This window comes from Saccostrea cucullata, unplaced genomic scaffold (genome assembly GCF_032062105.1).
Source record: "Saccostrea cucullata isolate Sc308-1 unplaced genomic scaffold, CSIRO_AGI_Scuc_v1 ctg110, whole genome shotgun sequence".
Lineage (NCBI taxonomy): Eukaryota > Metazoa > Mollusca > Bivalvia > Ostreida > Ostreidae > Saccostrea > Saccostrea cuccullata.
Genome location: NW_026939674.1, coordinates 149,738 through 167,557, shown reverse-complemented (window position 1 = coordinate 167,557; position 17,820 = coordinate 149,738). Strand labels below are relative to the sequence as shown.

The 17,820-nt window shown below is 33.9% G+C and overlaps 1 pseudogene; it reads right to left on the bottom strand.

Annotated features, from left to right (window-relative positions):
* Window positions 1–11,656: 11,656 nt before the first annotated feature.
* LOC134253561 (uncharacterized) lies at window positions 11,657–13,647 on the bottom strand (annotated as a pseudogene).
* Between the last annotated feature and the right edge of the window lie 4,173 nt (window positions 13,648–17,820).

Genomic DNA, 17,820 nt, shown 5'->3' with positions numbered 1-17,820 from the left:
AGACTTCATATTTGGTATGCATATTCCACCAATAAAGCTCTTTCAAATGACATCAAGGCCAATGACCTTGTGACCTTGACTGTGACCTATATGCTAAAAATAGCTTTTTCGAACTTTCGCCACAACTTCTGAACCATGAGAGGTAGAGACTTTATATTTGGTATGCTTACTCCACTAATTAAGCTCTTTCAAATGATACCAAGGTCATGACCTTGTGACCTTTACTGACCTATATGCTAAAAATAGCTTTTTTAGAACTTTCACCATAACTGTTGAACCATGAGAGATAAAGACTTCATGTATGGTATGCTTACTTCACTAATCAAGTTCTTTCAAATGACACCAAAGTCAATGACCTTGTGGCCTTGACTATGACTTATCTGCTAAAAATAGTTTTGTTGCCACCGAGGGCATAGTGTTTCACAAACACATCTTGTTCACTCATGTTTTTAGCTCTACTGGTCAGAGACCAGAAGAGCTCATGCGATAGTAATGCGTCCGTCGTCCGTCCGTCTGTCTGTCTGTCTGTCTGTCTGTAAACAATCTTTCAAAATGCTACTCCTCCTACAGTTATGGTCTGATTTCAATATAACTTCGCACACAAGTAGACTATACTAAGATACATAATTCTGTGTATCGGTTTTTGATTTTGATTAACGTTGTTGCCGTTGTTGCTAAAAATAGAAATTTCTGTGAAATTCTTTCAAAATGCTACTTCTCCTACAGTTTTGGTCTGATTTCAATATAACTTGGCACATAAGTAGACTACACTAAGATACATTATTCTGTGTATCGGTTTTTGATTTCAATGAATGGTGTTGCCGTGGTTACTAAAAATAGAAATTTCTGTGAAATTCTTTCAAAATACTACTCCTTCTACATTTTTGGTCTGATTTCAATATAACTTAGCACACAAGTAGACTACACTAAGATACATAATTCTGTGTATCAATTTTTGATTTCGATGAACGGTGTTGCTGTTGTTACTAAAAATAGAAATTTCTATGAAATTCTTTCAAAATGCTACTCCTCCTACAGTTTTGGTCTGATTTCAATATAACTTGGCATACAAGTAGACTACACTAAGATACATAATTCTGTATATCGATTTTTGATTTCGATGAACGGTGTTGCCGTTGTTACTAAAAATAGAAATTTCTGTGAAATTCTTTCAAAATGCTACTCCTCCTTCAGTTTTGGTCTGATTTCAATATAACTTGGCACATAAGTAGCTTACACTAAGATCACTGTCGTGATCCCGTGCCGGATTGGACAAAACAAGATGGCAGCGGGAACAAATCGAAAAAGGTAGGTACCTGAGATTTCGGTAAATATCCCCTGTTAACCGTCAGATATGCTTGATTCGAAGATACTGTCGAATTCCTGGTAAAATGCATATTAGTGTGTTTAATTGCTACTTTTCCTATCGTCTCTTAAACTTGAACATTTAACGACTGAAGACTGCAGAATTTCTCCGATTGAGTTTGAAGCGGCATGGAGTTGTTTTTTCTTCAATTTTGACAGTTTTATGCATCCAGCAGCAGGAGAGTGGCTAACAAATGATACTTTGGAGTAATTCTGACCTGGTGTTATATGTTTATTTGTTATAACCCATTTTCTTACAAAAATATTTCGATTTAAAAATGTTGACATTTGCTGGATTGGAATCGGTTAATTTTAATGGAAATTGTGCCGGATTAGACTGCATTTTTGGTGCCGGTGTAACGTTGAATTTTGACCCGGGTTGAAAATTGACCCGGGGTCATTTTTCAACGTTGAATACTGAGACCAAAGGTGTTGAATTTAGACCCTAATCCGTTGAAAACTGAGCCGGGTCGTGGAATTTTGATCATGAAACCGGTTCAAAATTCAACAGCATAAAAACACATATTTATGATTGGGTTTTCACTACTGTGACTTAATTCATAGGTATGAGGCCCCGTTTTGGTATTTACTGGAAAAAGTAATATCCCCTATTTGAATAAGTGATATCACCTGTTCCAATAGATGATATCACCTATTTGATTTGAATTTGTGATATCAGCAATTCGAAGAGGTGATATCACTTATTCGAATTGGTGATATCGCCTATTCGATTGGGTGATATCACCTTTTCCCGTCGAACAGCTGTAGTTTTTTTTTGCTAACAAATTAATTTCTTTCACTTATATATCATGTGAACAACAAGAAAATCGTAGAAAACGCATGAAAACTGGGTAGTCCGAATTTTCTTGGTTCCAGTGGTAATCTATATATTAAAGGGATCATTCATTAATGACTGTTGTAAGAAACTCAAATAGGTAATATCACCTTTTCGAATATGTGATATCAGTTATTAAAATAGGTGATAGCACCTATTTAGCACGAAAAGGTGATATCACCTTTTATTTAAGCTCTCTGACTTGATCACATGATTAAGTATATAACAGCATAAAGACTTGAGTTACTATTTATGGAATCTGAAATGCATATTGACTTCATGTTTTTTTTCTTGTGATCATATGCTATACTGCAGGAGTCCTTTTAGAAAATTTCATTAAAATGAGTGACATCGACCCACCCCCCCTGCCTGGTTTTCTCATAGGACAAGTGTTAAAATAGAGATATTTTTTGTAAAAACAGAAATACCTGTAGTATTGTAGTATTGATTTCTCAATTAAAGATAATATAGAATATGACTTGATGTTTCTGAAAAAAAGATTACTACAACTTGTATTAATATTTTTTAATGTTCCGTAATTGATGAGACGTAACAATGCCTTGAAGTCTTTAATTAGGATCTACATGTACTTTATATAAAAACATATTGGATATCTTTGTCAAAAATTGATACGAGACATAATCAAATAATCAAATTAGCATTCTGAATAGCTAAATCCTCTATAATTACTCCATCAATGTATAAAACGAAACACATTTATTTAATATTAAACAGCAAAAGCTTAATTTATGCTGATCCCTAGTCTCTAAGTCTTGAAGAGAGAAAACTTGTGCCTTATTCCCAAAATTTTCAAATTTTGTTTTGTCAATTTATGTGATAAAATGATTTATATTCGATAATAATATGAAACTTTACATTCCTTTTTAATTGAGTTTACAACCAATTCTAGTTTAATTTGTCATATTTCCCAGAATGCAATCATGGCAATTATTGAAAAAAAAAACATCGCATAGGAAATCATAGAGATAAAATTATGTAATAAAATGAGAAGTTTATCGAATAAGAATCGTATTTTTTCGAATAGAAATGGATGCTAGTATGTTTTCGAACAACAACTTTTTTTGCATATAAACCAACTAATTATCGAATGAAAAAAATTATCGAATAGGAATGACAAAATTAGCGACTAGCAACCGATTCTTTTAAATATTAATGACATCGAATAGGAAACGCGTGTTTTCGAGAAAAAAAAAATGTAAATTTTATGATATATGAATCATATTGTCACATTTCCTGTAATTGGAATAGCAATTTATCGAATACAAATTACAAATAATGGAATAAAATAACAAGTAATCAAATAGGAATCACATTCTAAAGAATAAGAATTTTTTAGAATAAGAATAATCTCATTCTCAAGGTTATGGTCCGAAAGCGATCAAGCCGAGACAGTCTACCGACATATAAGTTAATTGTTACAGGGATTTCAACAATTTATTTAAAGTCAGCATTACTTACATGCTATGGTCGCTATATTGCTCTTTTCACAAATATAACCTATCATTGGAATCATTTTGGTCGATGTGTTTCATTCTAAGTTTTAGGCTATAAAATTTGTTATTTTTATACTGAATTTGACTGGATGGGATGTTCCACCCACCTGATCAATATATATATAGGGCTACTTTCTAGATTGCAGATTTTAAAGATTTTTGTTTTATGCCCTATTTGTTGTTTTGCAGTTATTTATGGATGCCATGGATTTTGGAAAGTATTGTCAAAAATAAAGTTGTCATGCTTGAAGATAACTAAAACCGTGCACTGTTCAAAATATACTGTATGTTTATTTCTATTATTCTTGAAAAGGGAAAGAAATTGAAACCGAAATATAAATAAAGTGATACTGATAAATCCCGTAAAACAACTTCCCAGCTAAAAAAAAAATGTTCAAATGCTCAAATTTTGAGGTGGGGTCAATATTCAACGGGGTCAATTTTCAACTTGTTGACGTCATCAGGTGTAAGAAAAAAAATATCAAGTTGTTGAAAAATGACCCCGGGTATAAATTCAACGGCTTTTGGTCTCAATATTCAACGTTGAAAAATGACCCCGGTTCAATATTCAACGTTGAAAAATGACCCCCGGGTCAATTTTCAACTAGGGTCAATATTCAACGTTACACCGGATTGGATGATGTTCATGATAATCGTTTATGTAATAACTTTTTTCTCTTTTATTTTTTAAGCTATGGATGCATAGTTCAATGAAATACCAGGAGGAATTTAATAAAGCTTATCTAAGCATCTGCACTCAGGAGTTTTGTAGAGACGACACTTTACAACCACATAAGAATTGACCATGAAGCAGCAGAGAGGTATCGATGCATTATCTACGGCAGCTGCTACAGGTGGAAGTACAACCTACGACGGTACATGTACATCAAAAACAGGCATAGAGAAATTCAGAAAGTCCGAGGAACAGACACTGACCAAAATATTGTTAGGATCTTAGATAGGTATATCTGTGATTATTTCAAATTCAAAACAATTGTACTGATTTCTTTCATTCATATTGTTTCAAAGATTTTTTATATTATTTTTCTATCACGCATTTTACTTTTTTTGTTTGTTATCGTTAGACACAAAAAATGTTCATGACTGTTATTTTATTAAATTTTAACAAAAAATGTCCGAAATTTTCTTCGTCCTTTTTGAATATCTCTTCCCCGTAGTAGATAAAGGAATGCCTTTGTCACCATTGATACCTTTTTCTAGGAAGTTACTATTTTACTAAAATTTATTGTAAACAATTTTACGGTAAGTTCCTTTAATTTGTCGTATAACAGAAGAAACATTTTGATTTTGTCTTCTGAAATACAACCAAATCTCAAATTCTAGTATTCTACTCGATCATGTTCATGGTTTTGTACAGTACATCCACGAAGCATCGTTTTTGAAGGGGGGGGGGGGGGGGGGCATCCAGAGAAATTTCAATTTCAAAGCCAACTTCTTTCAGTAACAATTTTTTACACTACATTTACCTTATATCACAAAGAGTTGGGGGCCATCCAGCCCTTCAATAAACATTTACTACAGCATAAGTAATGTTGTTTCAGACTTATTATTTTCAACTTAATTTTAATTCATCAAAAATTAAATTAATTTCATTACTTAAAATGTAATATTTTACACATTAACAACGAAACATTTGAAGTAAAATTACATCGATATCGGGATCCAGCGTTAAACTGTAATCTGAAATCAAAAATTAAAATAGGCCTAACTTCGAAAATAAAGAACACATACACATTTTATTTAAATGATATGTTTATTATGTTAAACTAATTTAGAAAAACATATAGAAAGCATTTTATTTGCATTAGATTATAAAATTTTACTAGCGTACCCTTAAGCACTCTTTTGTACTATCGTACGTAGGTACTCTGTTAAGTAGGATCGAATTTCGCCGATGGCAAACTCTCGGGCGTTTCCTACTAGCAGTCTAAAAATAACCTCGAATGTACATGTACTACATAGACGCCATGACAACCCCCCTTTTCACAAACTTTGAAATAAATGTTGGAAGACCTCTTATCTGTGAAGTATGAAGTTTAACTTTATTGACTGCAATGATATTACCTAAAATATACAAGAGAAGGGACTTCTAAACCCTTCAATCCTATATTCAAATAAACAGGAAATATATAATTTTTTAAAACCCGTTGATGATGATACATTCGAGGCTGTTTTTCTTAACTCTGACGGAAAGGCCCTACTAAGTAACATGATGCAATTTGGTTTTGCGGACGATTCTTCTGGCTTACTAACGGTTCCTCCTTTCCTTTTTTCTAGCCCCACGAGCTCTTTGGGTTTACCAAAACAGTGGTCTCTGTAAAAGAAATATGGGTACAATAAAATTTGAGATAAAAAGAAACAGGAAAAAAAAGATTTTTAATCGAAGGGGGGGGGGGAGGGGAGGGGGGTTGACCATAACTGATAACAATCTTACTTCGGTAAGATAAGCTATATTATTTAAATTCCTCCTTCTCGTATATTTCATTAAACGATCCATCCATATCTAACAAATTAAAGAGAAAAAAAGTTATTACATAAATGACCATAATAAACATCATCCAATGCGGCACCAAAAATGCAGTCTAATCCGGCACAATTTCCATTAAAATTAACCGATTCCAATCCAGCACATGTCAACATTTTAAAATCGAAATATCTTTGTAATAAAATGGGTTATAATAAATAAACATATAACACCAGGTCAGAATTACTCCAACGTATCATTTGTTAGCCACTCTCCTGCTGCTGGATGCATAAAACTGTCAAAATCGAAGAAAAAAACAACTCCATGCCGCTTCAAACTCAATCGGAGAAATTCTGCAGTCTTCAGTCGTTAAATGTTCAAGTTTAAGAGACGATAGGAAAAGTAGTAATTAAACACACTAATAAACATTTTACTAGGAATTCGACAGTATCTTCGAATCAAGCATATCTGACGGTTAAAGGGGGATATTTACCGAAATCTCAGGTACCTACCTTTTTCGATTTGTTCCCGCCGCCATCTTGTTTTGTCCAATCCGGCACGGGATCACGACAGTGAAGATATGTAATTCTGTATATCGGTTTTTGATTTCGATTAACGGTGTTGCCGTTGTTACTAAAAATAGAAATTTCTATGAAATTCTTTCAAAATGCTACTCCTCCTACAGTTTTGGTCTGATTTCAATATAACTTGGCATACAAGTAGACTACACTAAGATACATAATTCTGTTTATCAGTTTTTGATTTCGATGAACGGGGTTGCCTTGTTACTAAAAATAGAGATTTCTGTGAAATTCTTTCAAAATGCTACTCCTCCTACAGTTTTGGTCTGATTTCAATATAACTTGGTACTCAAGTAGACTACAGTAAGATATGTAATTCTGTGTATTGGTTTTTGATTTCGATGAACGGTGTTGCCATGGTAACTAAAAATAGAAATTTCTGTTAAAAAATCTCAAAATGCTACTCCTGCTGCAGTTTAAGTCTGATTATAATATAATGTGGCCTGTGGCATGCAAGTAGACTATACTAAGAACATAAAGAGACTTAATCAAGGATCATTATTCTTTTTATTGCTGTGGTAAAGTTTCAATTCCTAACATCTTAAGAACTTTTCTCTTCCTTTGCTATAAGTACAAACCAGTAGAGCTTCAGTCTCGACAGAGACTTCTGGTTAAGATATGTGAAAACAAAAAAGAACAAGAGGTCCATGGGCCACATCGCTCACCTGAGCACTGTGCCTAGGAAAAGTAGAAATTAGTTTATTATTGAAAAGTTTAAATCCAAAAGTAGTCCCATGACCAATCATGGATTTGCTATTCTAGAGAAGATGATTTTTGAAGAATTTTCTGATATATTTCTATGTAAAACTTTGGTCGGCCATTCTGGCCCTGCCCTACCCCTGGGGGTCATGATTTGAACAAACTTGAATCTACACTACCTCGGGATGCTTCCATATAAATATGATGAAATTTGGCTTTGTCATTCTTGAGAAGAAGATTTTTAAAGAATTTTCCTATATATTTCTATGTAAAACTTTGGTCAGCCCATGTTGCCCCGCCCTACCCCTGGGGGTCATGATTTGAACAAACTTGAATCTACACTACCTGGGGATGCTTCCATATAAATATGATGAAATATGGATTTGTCATTCTTGAGAAGATTTTTAAAGAATTTTCCTATATATTTCTATGTAAAACTTTGGTCGGCCATTTTGGCCCCGCCCTACCCCCGGGGGTCATGATTTGAACAAATTTGAATCTACACTACCTGGGGATGCTTCCATATAAATATGAAGAAATATGGCTTTGTCATTCTTGAGAAAAAGATTTTTAAAGAAATTTCCTATATTTTTTATGTAAAATTTGGTTGGCCATTTTGGCCCTGCCCTACCCCCGGGGGTCATGATTTGAACAAATATGAATCTACACTACCTGGGGATGCTTCCATATAAATAAGATGAAATATGGCTTTGTCATTCTTGAGAAGAAGATTTTTAAAGAATTTTTCTATATATTTCTATGTAAAACTTTGGTCGGCCATTTTGGCCTCGCCCTACCCCCGGGGGGTCATGATTTTAACAAACTTAAATCTACACTACCTCAGGATGCTTTCACATAAGTTTTAGCTTTCCTGGCACAATGGTTCTTGAGAAGAAGATTTTTAAAACATTTTCACCAAATTTTTAGCTCTACTGGTCAGAGACCAGAAGAGCTTATGCGATAGTAATGCGTCCGGCGTCCGTCCGTCTGTCTGTCTGTCTGTCTGTCTGTCCGTCTGTCTGTCCGTCTGTCTGTAAACAATTTTTCAAAACGCTACTCCTCCTACAATTTTAGTTTGATTTCAGTATTACTTGGCACACAAGTAGACTACACTAAGATACATAGAATAGTGCATCGGTTTTTGATTTCGGTGTTGCCATGGCTACTAAAAATAGAATTTTCTGTGAAATTCCTTAAAAACGCTACTCCTTCTACAGTTTTTGTCTGATTTCAATATAACTTGGCACACAAGTAGACTACACTAAGATACATAGAATAGTGCATCGATTTTTGATTTCGATGAACGGTGTTGCCATGGTTACTAAAAATAGAATTTTCTGTGAAATTCCTTAAAAACGCTACTCCTTCTACAGTTTTGGTCTGATTTCAATATAACTTGGCACACAAGTAGACTACACTAAGATACATAGAATAGTGCATCGGTTTTTGATTTCGATGAACGTTGTTGCCATGGTTACTAAAAATAGAATTTTCTGTGAAATTCCTTAAAAACGCTACTCCTTCTACAGTTTTTGTCTGATTTCAGTATAACTTGGTACACAAGTAGACTACACTAAGATACATAGAATAGTGCATCGGTTTTTGATTTCGATGAACGGTGTTGCCATGGTTACTAAAAATAGAATTTTCTGTGAAATTCCTTTAAAACGCTACTCCTTCTACAGTTTTGGTCTGATTTCAATATAACTTGGCACACAAGTAGACTACACTAAGATACATAGAATAGTGCATCGGTTTTTGATTTTGATGAATGGTGTTGCCATGGTTACTAAAAATAGAATTCTCTGTGAAATTCCTTAAAAACGCTACTCCTTCTACAGTTTTTGTCTGATTTCAATATATCTTGGCACACAAGTAGACTACACTAAGATACATAGAATAGTGCATCGGTTTTTGATTTCGATGAACGGTGTTGCCATGGCTACTAAAAATAGAATTTTCTGTAAAATTCCTTAAAAACGCTACTCCTTCTACAGTTTTGGTCTGATTTCAATATAACTTGGCACACAAGTAGACTACACTAAGATACATAGAATAGTGCATCGGTTTTTGATTTTGATGAACGGTATTGCTATGGTTACTAAAAATAGAATTTTCTGTGAAATTCCTTAAAAACGCCACTCCTTCTACAGTTTTTGTCTGATTTAAGTATAACTTGGTACAAAAGTAGACTACACTAAGATACATAGAATAGTGCATCGGTTTTTGATTTCGATGGACAATGTTGTCATGGTTACAAAAAATAGAATTTTCTGTGAAATTCCTTTAAAACGCTCCTCCTTCTACAGTTTTGGTCTGATTTCAATATAACTTGGCACACGAGTAGACTACACTAAGATACATAGAATAGTGCATCGGTTTTTGATTTCGGTGAACGGTGTTGCCATGGTTACTATAAATAGAATTCTTTGTGAAATTCCTTTAAAACACTACTCCTTCTACAGTTTTGGTCTGATTTCAAAATAAGTTGGCACACAAGTAGACTATACAAAGATACATAAAATAGTGCAATGGTTTTTGATAAGTACAAACCAGTAGAGCTACAGTCTCGACAGAGACTTCTGGTTATTAATTCTCAATTATCTCCCCTTGAATGAGGGTGTGGCCCTTCATTTGAACAAACTTGAATCCCTTTCACCCAAGGATGCTTTGTGGCAAGTTTGGTTGAAATTGGCCCAGCGGTTCTTGAGAAGAAGTCGAAAATGTGAAAAGTTTACAGACAGACAGACAGACAGACGGACAGCTAGACAGACAGACGGACGCCGGACAAAATATGATCAGAAAAGCTCACTTGAGCCTTCGGCTCAGGTGAGCTAAAAAGCTTCAAGCATGATTCTAACTCTATCCATAGGGCAGGGTTTGGTCCAAGACCAACTCTTTAACCACTACGCTACGAAGCATATTGATTATCGACGTCTGTCAGTGTGATTTCAATGAACGGTTTTGTTGAAGCGTAAATTTTTATGCGCCCGAATTTATTCGGGGCGTACATGTATATTGTATTTGTCCTGTCTGTCTGTTTGTCTGTTGTCAACTTTAACCTTCGCCATAACTTTTGAACCGTGAGAGATAAATTCTTCATATTTGGTATGCATACTCCACTAATTAAGCACTTTCAACCGACTCCAAGGTCAATGACCTTGTGACTTTTACTGTGACCTATATGTTAAAAATAGCTTTTTCGAACATTCGCCTTAAATTTTGTTACATGAGAGATAGAGACTTCATATTTGGTATACTTACTCAACTAATTAAGCACTTTCAACTGACACCAAGTTCAATTACCTTGTGACCTTGATTATGACCTATGTGCTAAAAATTGGTTTTTAGAACTTTGTTGCCCCCGGGCGCATAGCGTTTCACAAACACATCTTGTTTCAGAAATTTTTTATTTTCATATAGAATGGGTTTTGATTCCATTTTTTGGACGAATGAAATAGATTTCACATTTACGTTTCCATCATTTAAGCGTTAACGAAGAAGGGAGACTTGATCCAATCATGTTCAAAATTTTTTTATAGCTCTAGGAAACCCATTTTCCACTAAATATGATTAACTGTCAACGTTGAAATAAAGATAATGAAATAATAAGTCGTTCGGTAGAATAAAATGATAATAAAATGTTTTGAAGATTACATTACTGAGTACATGATTTTATAAAAATATAATTTTTCTGTGAATTTTGAAAATTTAGAAACATTTTGTCTCAGAGCGGGGGATTGTCCAAACCTCATACGCCCTCTTTCTTTATGTTTCTCTTACCCCAAGATACTAATACCTATTTGAAAAGAATTGGCCATGTAGTTTTCAAGAAATTAAAATTGTTCAATTTTTAACGGATGATGCACTTCAAACAGACAGGAACAAAATGCAATAGGTTACCCGTGCAACTCAACCTAAATTTGACAGAAAATGATCAACCTCAGACATTGTATACATCTATCAGACAACATCTGACTGTTCGTTTGTCTATCTGTCTGTAAGTGCTGCTGCAAATCAAGTCAAGGTTAAAACTTCAAAACTGAGAAACCTTGAAAGCTCATACTTAAATCAAAGATTGCATATTACATGCCACTGTATCTTTATTTTGACTTGGAGTTCATTCTGACAAAGTTCAAGGTCACAAACTGGAAAAGTAAAAAGGACTTTCCAACAGTTCACCTAAAAGGCTCAGGTGAACATGACAAGTTCCACGTAAAAATCATAAAGAAGGTTGTTTTTTCGTAGCAGTAATTCTTCTGTTCCATCCAAGTTAAGCACAGAAATGTTTTAAAATGCACACCTTGTCAATGTATAGGACTCTTTATTCCTGCTTGCGACAATAACAACAGCATGAACTACAACATTTTCATGCACAAAAAGTTGTTTCACTACATTCAAAGCTTGACCAAGGGTATCACCTCGAAGCATTGCACCAGTTGCCACTTGAACAAGCTACAGCGTTTTTTCCTGAACTTTAACCTTTTTACATGATGTACATCCCTCCCCTTCTTGATCTTCTCCACAGTCACCATAGAAGACAAAATAGTCTACTCCAATAAAATTTGGTTTCTGTGGAAATACCAAAAAACTATCAAATGACTTTGAGAGTTGTTTTATAAAAAGGGAAAATAATGCAACACTTCTTTCGTGGCTTTTTAGATTTTGTGGTATATCTTGATAATATGCAGATAAGTCTTTTCCATCTCGTCAAAGAAATTTTCAGCAGGAGTGGATACTACTTTACAAGGTGCATGCAACACTTTTTGTTCCTTCTGTGATGAGTGATACAATGTTTCATTACCGCTGGAAAATGGCAAATGTACAGATTTACACTTTTTTTTGACACTCGACAAACATTTTATCAAACTCCTTTTTTGCTCCACCTTGCTGAAACATAATTGGCAAAATTTTATCAAAACCAACAGTTTTTGCAATACGTAGCATCTGTTCTAAATCATAAGGAAACCTTCCTCTCCAACAGTTTGCCAAGTTAGGAATCAGATGTTGAATTTTTACACAGGCATCACCAACATCCAAACCCATTCTTACATATTCAAGATTACTTTGCAGATCATCTGTTTGAAATTTGTAACGCTCAACTTCAAATATGTTGATCCCTATCTTTATTTCCTGTGCCCATTCCCCTTTCATGACGATTTCATTTCTGTTTGGAATAAAATGAAGGAGAATAGCAGTGTGGAGCTGAAACTTGGCATACTCATAACTTTCATAACTTTTACAATTTAAAGATTTTATGTTGTTTCTCTTTTGTATTCTGTGTAAAAGCATCTAAAACTGTTCCATCTGTTCTGGTGTACATATCCCCTAATACACTATTCAACAATTTAGGTGTCATTATGTACTCCCTTGAAAATTCATCATCAACTTCCTTTCCTTTGTCTAAAAGGTCCAATCTGTGCCCATAATTCTTATCCTCCTGGTCTTTTTTTCGATATTAGGTATTCCAAGGACCCTTTCCATATGTTAAGAAAAGAGTCTTCATCAAGCTGAAATTTCCTTCTAAATTCCATAAATTTATGTGCACTTGCGATGAAACCCGTTTCAATAATAAATTTTGGATCTTCAACTTGTCGTTCCATAATTCTTTTGATTTTTTTTCTAGATAATGTGTATCATAGAGGGTTAAATGATCCACAATAACACAGTCCTTATCTTCAAACTTCTTACAATAAGCAGCAAAAGATTCCAAATCTTCATCTCTTTATTCAATTTTATTTAAGTCAACATAATGAACTGAAAGGTCACCATTTTCTCGACATCTTAAAACATAATAAATTGCTGATGATGTTTTCCCTAAACCCTCAATTCTATCCAAATAGACCCAGGTACTTTTTGTTGCTCTGTAATCCTTTAATTTCTCAAGAAACTCTTCATGGAATTTTGTTTTGATAAAATATCTTCCCTCTTTAAAGTCAGATACACAGGCAAAAAAGTTGTCCTCCTTATCGTCATGGACATGTCTTAGAACACTTGCTTCAAATTCCTGAATCTGAAAAATAAATTGAGATTACACTTACATACTTGTTTGATATATGAACACAGCCAAGGGCTTTCAGAAAGATTAGAAACAGGTGGTCCTTTTATATCAAGAAGCCCATGGGTCACAATGCTCACCTGAGTCAATATGACCCTGTTATTCTTCATCAGCAGATTTTCAACATAATAAATTTTGTAAAAGTTTGATTGCTTTTGTGACCCCACCCTACCCCCAGGTGTCATGATTTCAACAAACTTGAATCTAAACAAGGCCAAAAAAATATAGTCTTGTTTCCTGCTACCCGACCTACCCTATCTTTTTGCACCAGACCATAAAGTTTTTTTTTAGTTTTGGAAAAAAAATTTCTGGAATTTCAATAATTTCATGTTCCAAAACTAAAAAAATATATTCATGTGTTATTTCATGATATATGTTTTCAATATGACTTTCATAAAATATCACTTGAGTTATGCATCAAAAGCCATGAAATTTAATTTTAGAAGAAGATATTGACCTATATGACATCTTTAATTTGGTTTTGTAGTAGTTCATATCCAAAATATACCATTGGAAAACAATAAAATAAAAACATAAAACATTTTTCCTACCTACATGTACCTACCTTATTTTTTTCAGGCTGGTAACAGGAAACAAGACTATTATTTTTTGGGGCCCTATCTGAAGATGCTATCAATGTGACTAATTATGGCTTTGCTGTTGTTGAGGAGAGTATTTTAAAAGATTTTTTCCCTATATGGGGGTTTACGGCGTACATTGAAACATTTGCAAATTACAAATCTATTTGACAATTGTTGATTTATTTTAAAAACTTCTGTATTTTATTTTAACCAGGTCTTGATTAATATTACTTATTAATGATTCATGAATATGTACTTTTTATGGGCCTAACATTGGAAAAAATTACCTTCTAAAAAAAGACAGCTCCATATAATACACAAAGGAAAGATGGATGATTTGGGAAAATGGAATAGTAGCTTCCTGTTGAGATAGAAACCCTAAAGTTGTTACATCCAGAAATGCTAATTCTACAAATGTTTTATCATATGGACACAGTTAATATTACTAACTTTGGTTTCAATAGAATTGAACAAACCTTCAATTGTTTTCATATTCACCGTAATCATCATCGTCAGCACACTATTGCTTCATCGTCATCACATCATTATAGCGTCATCATCGCCCCATTCTTTTTTCTCCAGACCAGCAGGAAGGCATCTTTATTTACCACTGCTCGAACTTACATTATAAAAAATGTACAGGGGCATCAGTGACTCAGAGCTATATTATCTTCTCCAGATCCATAGTTTCGTGTTTTCTTTCTTTCTTTTTATTAAATTTTTGGGGGGATAAATTTTTAGTTTAAATATCAGACATAAATGTGTATGCGGAATCCTAACTGAAGAAACGTACGTTTTCCATGTGATTTTTTTTTTTATATTTCCCACTTTATATTTTGGTTATAGTGTCATTGCATGGTCACCTCCTATTTCAATTTTTATCAGACACATATTTCGGGTTTCCCATAGCAAAACATGGACACTGCCATTATTTCTATAAATATTGAAATGTACCTAGCTCCTATCTGCAACTCCTCCTATACCACTGAATAAAATTTAACGATACTTTCTCAAAAATTTTATAATGTACTACTCCTATTTTACTGTTTAATCTGACACTTATTTCAGGTCTCCCAGAGCAAAACTCGAACTTTGTCATTACATGTATAATCATATGGGAGGTGGGAGTATCATTTAGTGAGGTCAGTGCTCAAAGTACATCTAGTTATACCCCCCCCCCCCCCCCGCGCTTGAAAAGTGGGAGGGTATATCGTGATCGGAATGTCCGTCCGTCTGTTACGCTTTGGGTATCCATCTCTTATCCGCGACTCCTCCTTTACCACTGAATGAATTTTTTTTCACAGAAACTCTGTAACATAGTGCCATTGTGACCTCCTATCTAACAATTTGATAGGACATATTTTGAGTTTCCAAGAGCAAAACACTGGACACTGCCATTATTTCTATAAATATTTAAGGGTACCCAGCTCTTATCCACAACTCCTCCTATACCAATGATAAAATTTAATGATATATACTTTCGCAGATTCTTTATTTAATAATATATCATAGTGCATCTCCTATTTTACTTTTTGATCTGGCACTTATTACGGGTCTCCCAGAGCAAAACATATAGCTGCCATTATAGCCATATTGGAGGAGGGGGGGGGGGGGGTCCTTTAGTGAGCTCACTGCTCACAGTGCCTCTAGTTATACCCCCCGCTTGAAAAGTGGGAAGGTATATAGTAGTCGGTATTTCCGTCCGTCCGTCTGTCTGTATCCGTCCGTCTGTTACGGTTTGGGGTACCTATCTCTTATCCGCAACTCCTCTCATACCACTGAAGGAAATTTAATGAAACTTTCACAGAATCTTCATTACATATTGCCATTGTGCACCTCCTATTTTACTTTTTGATCTGACATACAATGTATATTTTGGATTTTCCAGAGCAAAACATGGACACTTCCATTATATTCATATGGGAGGCGGGGGGGGGGGGGGGGGGGGGTCCTTTAGTGAGCTCATTGCTCACAGTACCTCTAGTTTTATTTAAAATATGTATAACTTGATGCTAAATTTTTACCAAAAGACAATGCTATATACTTTTTATGCAGTATGCAGTTTTCATGCATTTATTAAATTGATATTGTAAAAGTTTCTTAATTCTTGCCTGCAATTTTTTTCTAATTTGATGCTCGTTTTAATGACAAAACCCCCATATTTTAGAAGAGTGTAGTCAAGGTACTGTAAGAACTGGCGATATTTCAGACACTTAGTATTTAGCTATCTACACACGCACTATTTGTAAAAAAAAATGCAGGAAAAAGCTGGAAAATCCAGCAAAGAGAGAAAGAAAAAAAACTGGTAGACGAAGAGAATTAACATTTACACTATGTACTTATTAAAGAAATCTTTAAAGTGTAGAGAAGTGGGTTACTTTTGTAGGCCAATCAATTTCTCCACTTTTTATGTTTTTGTTCTTGTCTTGATTATGTCCTACTAAAGTTTTCGCTTTTGGCAATGATTTCAGTTTGTTTACCTGAAGAACATCACGTACAAACTGACAAATATTTCTTCCTGGATGTCAAACGTAGGTTGTTTCTACAACAATCAGACCGTGAAGTTTCAATTAGAGACCTATACACATATACAATTCATAGATATACACAATTCGTGAATGATGACTATCGTTTGGATCCAAATGACATATTAAAATGTCAGTTGAATCCAAGAAATTTGAAGGTATGCGACATAAAACGATACTGGTATTTTTAAATGGAATTCCAAACCATCCAAGTGATTTCTCTGTGGATTGCATTGCATGCTTTCTGGTTTTTTCTCCTTGTTATTTTTAATTAATATACTAAAGTGAAAAATTAAATTTTCTTGGAAATATTTATAAACTAATTATTTAATTATTTTCTTTGAATTGCTTCTAAGGTTTTTCAGCTTACGAATTTTATAAAAAATCAAAGGTTTGCAACAATTATTGAAATAGTTTAATTCCTGTTGGAATTTTCCAAGTCCTGTTGATATTTATCATTGCCATCTATAACATATGCTATGAAATAAGGTACAAAAATCACAAATATCGATGTCATTTTAATAAACACATTCCACACAATTTTCCATATAAATGAGAACACAAAATCCCCTTCCTTTCCAATGAACTCTTTATTGGATAATAACCGAAGTTTATTTAGTTTAATGTCCATTTACAATTCGGAAAGCACACCACTCATGTTTCAGGATGTGTTGTACATAAAACCTTTAAAATCCTATATCTATTATTTTTGCTGTTCAGAAATCTACATAATAGGATCGATGTGAGATTGAACATGTTTGGTATAAAATACCCCAATTAGAGGTCGGTAAAGATTTATGCCTAAGCCTTTCAATGGAAAACGAAATCCTATACTGACAATTATAGCTGGTAAACTTTACATTTCACATAAGTCCGGAAAGGTTAAATGCCTTCCATTAAAGTACGAAGATTTTTATTATTTTCACAAAATAAAGAATATAACTAAATTTTGTAATTTATTAATGCATATTTTTATGCATAAAATCGTAGAGAACATTGATTGAAATTATACTTTTATTCCTCAAAAGGTCAGTTGAAATGCAGTTAAAATTAGAGTTTGGTTTGCTAACTGAACAAAAAAAAAAATTTCCAATATGTAAAGAAAAAGGAATAATAGAAAATCAAAAAAATGTAGAATGATATGATAATTTGAATCTGGTAACACTAGGGAATTCTA